Source organism: Parasteatoda tepidariorum, chromosome 6 (assembly GCF_043381705.1).
Source record: "Parasteatoda tepidariorum isolate YZ-2023 chromosome 6, CAS_Ptep_4.0, whole genome shotgun sequence".
Lineage (NCBI taxonomy): Eukaryota > Metazoa > Arthropoda > Arachnida > Araneae > Theridiidae > Parasteatoda > Parasteatoda tepidariorum.
The window spans coordinates 37,064,428-37,073,632 of NC_092209.1; the positions used below are offsets into that span (position 1 = coordinate 37,064,428).

At 30.9% G+C, this 9,205-nt stretch overlaps 1 long non-coding RNA gene across 1 annotated transcript in view; it reads left to right on the forward strand.

Moving 5' to 3' along the window:
• The window catches only part of LOC107455048 (uncharacterized), a 38,478-nt gene extending 33,773 nt beyond the window's left edge, over positions 1-4,705 (forward strand). The window contains exon 3 of the long non-coding RNA XR_011636993.1: positions 2,743-4,705. This is a non-coding gene — a long non-coding RNA (uncharacterized lncRNA). The remainder of the gene's footprint in view (positions 1-2,742) is intronic.
• Positions 4,706-9,205: the final 4,500 nt, after the last annotated feature.

The window sequence follows — 9,205 nt, forward strand, 5'->3', positions numbered from 1 at the left end:
GAGACCTCTTACTTCCTCTGCTATCCTGTGCAATGCATGAGCAAGGCACGTTAGATGGATCATATTAGGAAATAAAACTTTTAAGGCATTTCCAGCTTTTTTCATGTAGGAGGCTGCATCTGTAAGAAATAATAGCACTCTTTCATGCTCAGTACCATTTGGCCAAAGTAAAGCCAGTGCATTAGTGAACAACTGTGCAATTGTAGTACTGTTAGTCTTTTGCAACTGTTCAGATGTCAACAAAAAGATTTTATGTTTTTCAAATGGGTCCATAACACCAACAATAACATTCGCAACATATCGTCCAGTTACATCTGTCGTTTAATCTATAGATAGCCATATGGTTTTCGTTCCGATTTCATTTTGAATAGTTTTAAGAACTTCGGTGTAACAGTCATCTACATAAGTTTTCCTTAAAGTTGATTCACAGGGCACACTTTAATTCGTATATTTTTGCAAAAAACGTCGTATGTGGAGTCGAGTCGGAGTGCCGGCATCTACAAATGATCTGCATAAATCCATTGCAAATTCCTATCTGCGAGAAGATAATTGAAAACAGGTGGGAATCAGAGTTGGTGTTTTCCCATCTTTTTTATCTATTGCTGTTTTATGCTTAGATGTCTCCAAGTGCTGAGATATAAAATACTTCTTCTCAAAATTTACTGACTTCTCGCTTGCCTTACAAAACAGAATGCTCCCATCAGCAGAAAACACATTCGACCCAAACTGTTTCACAAAACTGCCCAGTTTTTTGCTTGTGCAGGCTTTTACTTTAGGCATTTTTAAAATAACTAGTACTAGAAAACTATTTCGTGCTCCGGCTACAATGTGCTCAACCAGCTTGGTGAATTCGTTTTGTAGATAAGAGAGCATACGAGTTATTCGATGGTGTAGGTAATATGGGGCCATATGGGCCGTAAGTAAGAATAAATTCTATTGGTTGTAAGTAAAAATAACTCCTATTGACTGTTAGTAAAAATAACTCCAATCTTTTCTCTCCTTTTCTCTCTCTCCTTGCAAAGCGCATCGGGCGAAGGTGACGCCACGAAGAGACGGAAAGGAAATATTCTTTTTCCCTACATTCCCCACGCACTCCCGCTAGTTGCCGAGCGAACGAGTTCTCATCAAGCTCTTTGTCTTCCAAACTATCCTTTGGGCGAAAAAAAAAATGAATTGCAAGGTGCCATGCAAGCACGTGACAATCTCCTATCTTGTGGCCATCTTTGAAAAAGGCAAAGCTTCATTTCTGTATTCTATTCTCTATTCAATCAACACTGTCAATCTCATGGATAGAAAAATGTCTTTCACCTGCCTTGCTCACTCAAGCACGAGTACCCTATCAGCTCAGATGTATAGCCATTGTACTGTACGAGGGGTGATCACTGCCTCAGCGGCAGGGAGTTGTCCCGAAAAGAATAAAGTCCTAATCTCTATAAATGCATTACAATACGTCGGATGACAGTCAACCATTTTTGTATTTCAAAATTTCTTCATTTTGCGTTTATGCTCGGTCAAAAGCACAAAAAGCTTTGCAGAAAAATTTTAAATTAGACAGAAATAGGCATTTATGAACAAAAGGAAAGAAAAAGGCATTTTCAGAAGAAAACATTTAAAAAAGGGAGAAAAGGGCATTTATAGCATTTCTCCTAAACTTCCGGGCTCTAATGATGATTGTAACTTATAGTGTACCAAATTTGTTTCTTCCTCATCAGTGAATATTTTGCGACTCTGTATATTTAAAATATATTTAAAGTTAGAATTTGGCTGCTCTCTCTCTCTCTTTTTTTTTGGGGGGGGGGAATAAAATTTTGGTTCATGGTAGTCTTACTAATATTGTAGAACTCAGCAGCTTTCTTACAAGTTATTTCCCCTGATAAAATTTGCAGCTTATTTTAAACATTGTTAGCTTAAATTGCTGCATTATTTTTATACTTTTTGCTTCAAATTCTTGTGATTAGCTAAGTCTAATGAGCTCCTAAAATAAGAAATAATAACTATTAATAAACACAGATTGTATTAATTAAAAAAATACTTTGCACACAAAATATCTTTTTCTTAAAAATCTATTTTTAATAAAGATTAATTATGGATACCTAGTGTCCCAAGGTGCACTATATACTCAATAAGATATTTTGAAATATCATAATATTAGGCTTAGCATTAGAACAATTAAATTTGATAATTTCTAAAGGCAAAGCTCTATACTTCATTATATTACCCATTATTAAAAGAAATTGTTAAACCTGGATGGTTCAGGAGTCTATAAAGAACAAACAGACAGACACACACACACACACATATATATATATATGTATANTATATATATATATATATATATACTATGAACCATAGATATATATTAGATTCTATGCAAACTAATATTATCTAGCGTTCGCCGTAATATTAGTTTGCATTAGTTTTAACGTTATATAACATTAGATTTTGTATTTTCTGATTCTATATCGAGTTGCTTTTTTTTGGAGTAAGTAAGAGGAAGATTTGGATGGTAGTAGAATAATTCAGCGATGTAATTTTGATTATTTTTCTGTTTTTGTTTTAGTTATTTGATTTTATTATGATTATTATTTTTCTTGTTCTTTACTTTTAATAAACTAGTTTTAATTAATTTTTTTTATTAATTCCTTAGAAAAAATTATTTAAAATTAGTTTATTAAAAGCGAAAAAAATAGTTTATTAAATTATTAAAAAAATTTCTAATGAATTCTTTAATTTCTTTTCTAGGAAATAATTAAAGAACATTCTAAGATCCTAAACCAATTGAATTTAAGAAGATTTTTTGACGAAATAGATAAGAAAATTCCTCAACACAAAACGAAAATTGCAAAAGCCGATAGATGGATAATTTTTTTTAAAGAAAAACAAGACATGCTTAAAGATTCAAACTTTTCAGGAGACTTGACTGAAACTATTACAGACATATTCTCTAAACTTAATAATAAAATTCATTCTGAATTAACAGACTCTGAACAAATTGACTGTTCTAAATTATCCTTTAACAGAAATGAAAAAAATTTCATGAAAACGGTTATCAAAATATTCCCGTTTCGAAAGCATCAATTTATACTGTAAAAATGTTTATGTGATATACTGTAAAAATGTATAAGTAATATTTTTATGAATGTATTGATTGAATTTTAATGATTTTAAACATTTTAAACATTTGATTTTAAACATTTAAATCTAATGAAAATTCCTTTTTTAATGGTCATCACTGTTATCATGTATGGTCATCATTGTAATTCTTGGACTTAATTTCCATTTGTTTTTAAACCCATATATTCAAGTGAAGGATTTTTTAACTCTTTTGCTTTGTTTAGGATAAAATTAAATTTATCCCAGTTAAAAAGAGTTAATTTATTAACTCAATTTTATTTTTAATTATTTAACATAAATTTTAGCTATGTATTCTGCTTTTTTATCTTTGAGGTTAAATTTTATTGTCAATCATTGAGTGCTGTTTCAGTGTTTTTCATATTTTCATTGAAAACTGGTATTATTTCTTCTTAATTCCTCATTATCATTGTAGTAATCACTTGTGTAAATATTGTTCTTTTTTTTAATTGCACTTGTTTGAAACCCTTGTCTAGGAAATATCTCTATAGAGTTATATGATTTTAATAGCACTGAAATGAATTGATCTGTATATATTGTACAGTATGAATATTGTATATTCCTATTGTGAGTATTGTTTACTGTCTAGCATTGTAGTTTTGGACTGAAAGCTAATTCCACCCAATCTTAAAAATATATGCATCAAAATTTTTAAGATACTGTGCTAGAATATATTCATGAAAACAAATTAATATTTACTGAGTCATTGTTTTTGTTAGTATTAAGAAAACAATTTTGAAACGATGTGTAAAGTTTGAAAAATATCAATTCTTTAGTTTAAAAACATTCCACTATTATCCATTCATTTTATGCTGTTCTTTTAAACCAAAAAATTATATCCTTAAAGTTTTTAAACTATCAATGACACACATCTTAAAACAATTTTTCTATGTAAAATCTGTTTTAACAGTTCTAGTTTATTGGGTGTTTATGAAAGCTTTAATAGAAAATTAAATAATAGCTCATATACAGTGTTTTCAGCACAAACAGGAGCCTAAGCATATGCTATCCATTTAATTCCCTGCTTCAGAAAACGTTATCCATACAAAAATTAAGATCGGTTTCTTTCATAAAAATTTCAATTAACTCAAAATTATTTCTCAAAGTAATCGTTTATTTGAAATTGTCCGGAAGTAATAATGTCAAAATTAAAGTTTACTGTAAAGTTCAATATAATGAAGTTTGACTCTATATTCATGTAAAAAATATTATTATTATTCCCCCAATGCCAATCATGTTTTATAACATTTTAAGTTGTATTCCTGATCAAGTATATGTTTTTTATGTTTGTTGTGATAAAAAGGGGGATAAACCCTTCAATTATTTGATTTTAACATGTATGTTGTCTATTTTCAATTATAAAGTATTTTAACATAATTGTTTTATTTTCGAATGACGCTGATCTATTGATCTGGGAAAATTTGTGAATTGATCTGTGTTATGCAAAGTTAATTTGCGTTAAGGCATTCCATACATTTGTATGCAGATGATAGACTAACTTCGTTGGTTTGTATAATAATAATTATCTGCAAATTCTTGTAATAAAGGCTGTAATGTGTTTGTGACAATTGAATCTCTGTGTTTTTTATTGTACTTTTTTTCTAACTAGAAGTTTATATTCAATTTTTAAAAAAAAGAATTTGAAATTTTTATATAATAACTGGCATTGAACTTAATTCTGGGCTTACGACTATCATTGTTCAACTCCGTAGCCTTGTAATTTTTAACCCAACTCTGAAGTCAAGGGAACTCTCAGATCAAGTATTTTATTTTATAACCGTCGTCGAACAGCCGACCCAGTTTTTTGGCTTACGCCTACAAATGCTCAACTCCGTAGCTTTGTAATTTTGAACCAATCCAGAAGACAAGGAAAATCCTGGATCAGTACCCACCAGAGGAAATGGGGGACTTGGTTACTCGACAGCTTTAACGTGCATCAGTCACCACTTACTACACGGGGAGTCTCTGGCTGGTAGGGATCGAAACCACGCGCTCTTGGACAAGGGCCCAGTGTCCTATCAACCAGGCTATTCCGGCCCTCAGATCAAGCATTTTATTTATTTATTTTATTTTATATTTTATAACCGTCGTTGAACAGCCAACCCAATTTCATGGGTTTACGACTACTAACGTTCAACTCCGTAGCCTTGTAATTTTGAACCAATCCAGAAGACAAGGAAACTCCTGGATCAGTACCCCCAGAGGTGTTGATTTGTTGTGTGAACATGGAGGACTTTGAGACTCGACAGATTTAACATGCATCAGTCACCATTTACTACACGGGGAGTCTTCGGCCGGCGAGGATCGAACCCACGACCTCTTGGATATGGGCCCTGCGCCCTACCGACCAGGCTATCCCGGCCTTTCAGATCATTGGGACAAACCGGGCTTCGTTAGCCGCGATGGCTCAGGGGGTAGAGCGTTCGCTTTCCAATGAGGTGAACCAGGATTCAATCCCAGCAGATGGCTGGTCGATACGAATATCGCATCCGGCTTGCACCGACCACAGTGCTGATCCTCAGTAGTACATGGATCATGGTTTAGAGTCCCCTTGCCGTCAGGCTAACAATGTGAGAGTTTCGTGGTCTTCCTCTGCATGGAACGCAAGTGCGGGTTAATTCCATCAAAAGTCCTCCACGAAGGCAAATTTCACCAACTACTCGATCCATGATTTTATCCTTGTCTTCTGGATTCAAAATTACAAGGCTACGGAGTTGAACATTAGTAGTCATAAACCCAAAAATGGGGTCGGCTGTTCAACGACGGCTATAAAAACTAGGAGGACTACTTCTTGATGAAAATAACTCTCATTTGTGTTACATGGAGAAGAAAACTTCCCACAGTTATCCGGACGGCATAGGAATTCTAACTGAGGATATTATACATTAGCTCTGTGGACAATGTGAGCTGGGAGCAGAATTCATTTCAATCAATCACCGCTGAGATTCTAACCTGGGTAACTTCATAAGCACAGATCTCTACATTAAGTTGACAAAAATATTTTCTTCTTCTAATGCAAAGATGCATAGCTAGTTTTAAATGGTAAGCAACAAAAACGAGATAGTGCTGTGTTGAGGACTAATATTAATATGATTAATTGTAAAAATGAAGAGTGCATTTGAATTCAATATGAACACATTATGAAATAAAATAATGTATAGCCAATTATTTTTGCTGAAACGCAATTAAAGAAAATTATAATTAATAAGTGAAAAACTATTTAAAGTAAATAAATCTAGACTGATAATAAATACAAAAGGAAATTAGAAATTTTCCTTTACCCCAGTTGTTAAATTTTATCAAGGAACGAAATTTGTTACTAACATAGTATCAGATGACAGCGATTATAATTGATTACTGTTTAATAATCTGAGTATGGGGGAATTAGTTAATAACTTATTATATCAGAACATAGCTGAATTTTTTTTCTCTTTCATGTTTTAATTAATGTTTAAACCAATTCTGGTGCTGTTAAAGCGCTTTGAGACCTGTGAGCAATAGGTTTTGCATCCCTGGTGTATTTCAATAAATAATACTACATAAAATAAATTTATACAGTAAACGTCCCCACAGTAACCAGAAAATTTTAAAATTAATAATTTCTTATGAAACTATTTAAATTTAATAAGCTTTGGCATAGAGTTAAAGTATTTTTCCTAAAATAAAAAATAAAAAACATTTGTACTTTTTGTTAAACATTTATATAACAAGAATCGGTCAGGAAAATTATACCAAAATTTTAAGAATTGTAAGAATTAAGTACTTTTCAAAAAGATCATAAAATTGCAAAGTGTTAAAAAGGAAAATTAATATTATTGTGTGCAATCAACTGTACAGAGATAAAATATAAACCGTACTAGAGAGCTCATTAAAAAATATATAACGAAAAATTATCGCCTTTCACTCTTAAAGAGCATAATTTTTTAAATATTTTTCATTGTATGCTGATTTTCCTTGAACACATGTACCATTTTTTGGTTCAATCGGCCAAAGGAAACTGAATTGAATTTAAACTGATTTGATTGATTTGACATTATCGGCGAATTAAATATCCAGGTAAGAATTTTGTTATTTACATTGAAACTGAATTACCTGGATAGAAATAAATGTGGCAGAAAATATTTCAAAATTAAAAAGGAAGCTTACCGCTGTACGAACAACATTGACAAAATTGAAGAATCGATTAATAACGAAACAGAATTACTGGAACAATTTGAAGCTTTTTTAGCACAATTGAATGAAAAAGAAAGCAAATTGAGTTTTATGAATGATGAAATTGTAGATCTTCATCTGAATATACAATTATACTTCATCTGAATATTTTGTCTGAAGTTGATAAAATTTTTTGGAAAACAGAATTTTCTTTAAAAATAAAGAAAATGAATTCTATTCCAGCTGATACAGTTTCAAGTACCTCTGAAACAAATGATTAAAATAATTCCGAATGCATCTACCTAAATTAAATATAAATAAATATGCGGGAAGTTATGCAGGACGGTTAGATTTTTACAATTTATTTGAAAGTTGTATTCATAATAATGCATAAGCAAAGTTTATAAATTTAATTCTTTGAAATCGTATTTATGTGGAAATGCCCTTGCATGCATTAACGGATTTGCAATTTCGGATGAGAATTACGATAAAGCCCTAGATTTATTAAAGGATAGATTTGGGAACAAAAACATGTCAATCAACGCTCATTTGAGTGATTTATTAAATTTATCGCCTGTCAAAAATCCTAATGATGTTATGAGTCTATGCATAGAGCTGGCCTACATATTGATTACGTGCTCAGAAACTGAACTTTTCATAATTATAAAATCATTGGTCAGATCACTAGACATGTTACCATTTCATGAGAAGAATAAAATAACAGAATATAAACCTTTTCTAACCAATCCATCAGGTCCAAGAAAAAGGCAGTATTTTCTGGTGATATGTCATTTAACTTGAGGCTACATTGAACAGCATAAAAGCGACCTAGATTGAAATATCAACTAAAATAATTCTTTTTTACTAACAGTAAAACAGCCAAATAAGCAAAAGACTAACACCACGGAAATAATATATAGACTATTTGTTTTTTGATCCGTATGTATCAATAAGGGTAGTTTTTCATATTAGTACCTTCATGAAAATAATTACAGTAACTGTCCCTTATAAAATAACTGATAATAAAATTACCCACTTTTTAAAATCAAATCTACAAGGACCGAGTCATTCCAATATCAAAACATGCTAAAATCATTCTTTAATCGTTATTTTGCAAAAACGGATTTTTGGCAATCTAAAAAGCAATCTTCTTATATAAATTTTCTTCAAAAAAAAGTAAACAAAAAAAAAAGATCAATTGATAAACAACTTGAAAGCTTTTTTTTTATATTTTAAACTGAAAGTTATGATAAAATAAACATTTAAATGCGCATTTTTCAATAAAAAGTATTTATTCAAAAGAATAATGGTAAAATTTTAAATATCTAAAAAAACTCATTTATATACTCCCTCCATCAATATGCCCCAAATTCTTATATACCCCACATAAAAGACATGAATATCTCTAGGGCCAAATATCAAGCAAATTTTAAGTACATAACTAGACAATATAAGAAAAATCTTACTAAAATGAAGTAATGAAATTTATGAATTAAATAATTAACAATAACTAGATAAATCAAAAATGGACTTTTCATTAAAATCAGATACTAAGAAAACACCATTTTTTTGAAAAAATAAAATAGAATGGCAGTGTTTTTAAGGGTGATGGCTTATTTTTACAAAAAGAGCAAAGACGGCATATTTAAAGGGATCAAAGGTCAGGCGCGGTAGACCCTCTAAAAATGCTTAGTTTGAACATTGATATAAGGTTTGAATCTGAAATTCTTTTTTTCTCTAATGTAAATTTTCTGATTTATACTTTAATGAAGCAAATATTTTTAGAACAAATAAGACTTTAATATGTAGAGGACACAGTCCCAAGTAAAAAAATATCACTGGATGAGACAAGTATCAAAACTTGTAATCCAAGGCAAGCTACTTTAATTCTTTTTATTTGATTCCATGTCAGAGAGCCGGC